The sequence below is a fragment of the Mesitornis unicolor genome, unplaced genomic scaffold, assembly GCF_000695765.1.
Source record: "Mesitornis unicolor isolate BGI_N332 unplaced genomic scaffold, ASM69576v1 scaffold28012, whole genome shotgun sequence".
NCBI classification, from domain to species: Eukaryota; Metazoa; Chordata; class Aves; order Mesitornithiformes; family Mesitornithidae; genus Mesitornis; species Mesitornis unicolor.
The window spans coordinates 817-2,575 of record NW_010168928.1 but is presented as its reverse complement, the minus strand read 5'-3'; positions in this window follow the sequence as shown (position 1 = coordinate 2,575).

Sequence of the window (1,759 nt, the reverse complement as noted above, 5' to 3'; positions counted from 1 at the left end):
GTTAATACTTGGTTCTTGTCAATTTGGTCTCAAACAGTCTTGGGAAGAAGGGGCCTTTCTAAAATGTGCAACTTTCAACCTGAACAAGATCATTCCAGGCTTTAAAAATGTTTTAGGACATGCTGCAGTTGTTATACAGCAATTATGCTGTGCATTTGATAATATGGTACAGGGGAAATTTTCTGGCAGAAATTGCATATTAAATAGGCTGCTAAATGGCTCTTACCCTGCTCTGAAAGACATCCTCTAAGGAGAGTATTGTGAAATGTTCTGCTCTGTTTTTTCAAGACATCATGAGAAATATTATCAGTTCAGAGGTAAATGATTGATAATTATTAGAGATTTTTAAGAAAACAAACCAAGAAAGCTCTTTGTCATCTCTGGAAACCTGGAACCCAGGGTTTTTTCCTGTTCTTGCTCAAAAGACATTTAACTAGGGCTTCAATCTCACCCGCTGCTTGGTCTTGCTTCCCTCTGGTGTCACCACACGGATGCAGGGTAGATAATGACTTTGCTGATCCAGACAGTAAGATTTCACCCACGTGCTCCTAATTGCTTTTGTGCAGCACAGCCAACGAATGTAAGTGGGTGCAAAAACGCACCCTGGGTCTTTGGTGCTGTGGGAGCAGCCTCTGCTCGGCAATTTCCGAGACCTGACTCAGAGAGGGGGAACAAGCGCTGCGCCGCGTGAGTCAGGCACCAGCCCTGCTCGGCAGCATGGCAGATCCCGGTGACGTGAGCCATGGCAAACCTCTGCCCTGCCTCTGCAGGGGGTAGGAAGGCACCCCACGTCCCCACGGTGGGTACCTCTGAGTAAAGCTTTTGGCAGCGTGGGCTTTCACCAACTTTGCTGGTTTTCAAGGGTTTTGGCCTCTCTGGGTCATGTGTGTCTCCCTGAAGCAAGGAGGAAAGCTAAGTGGAAAATTGGGTTTAAAAAAACTACTGAAATAGGCCTAGGCAGGAACTGAGCTCCCTTTTTAATGTGAACTCGCATTCCAGTTGGCTGTGTTTAATTGCCAATCTAATGGCAAATTATATCATCAGCTCCAAAAGTGAAACGAAAGCAAAGCGGCTTCCTCCTTCCCAACAGATGTTTCCTTTTTGCTGCAACTCAAACATCCAAAAATTAAAACCTTTATGTATTTGCTGCCTTCAAAAGGCTACAGTAACGGTTAAGACTGCCTTGTCACAAAACAAGTGGTGACACTGTGAGAAGGCTGGTTTAGAAAGTGGAGGAGAAATATAATTAGCTAAATGAGGGCTTAGCAGCAGGTGCTAACGAGTGTGCTGCTTTTGCTGACTATGGCTATGTGGGCTTGTTCTCATTATCAGTAGTGCAATAGGGTGTTCATGGTGCCAAGCCACCCCTAAAACATGATCCTTTGAAATTTTAATACCAAACCTTGGTTTGGGGTCCTAGAGCATTTTCTTCTGGATTTTTGCTTTGATATTTGTGCCCTTATTTAAGGATTTTCTCCATATGATGTATGCTCAGTACTCACTTTGATGCTACCAGATTTTACCACATCTCTGATATTTCATTAGAGTGAATCAAGCCATTTTAGCCCCTGATTCTGTATTTTAATCTCTGTTTTTAAAAAGCTGTAAGAACACAGCATCTGAAAGATGCTAGAAGCTGTGTTTGTGCTTGACTACAAAGCAATGACTTGTCACAAGCAAAATGTTGTCTTCATCTAGACTGTTCAGGTGCCTAAGAGATGAAAATCTACACATGCAGATGTAAATCTATAGGCATTAA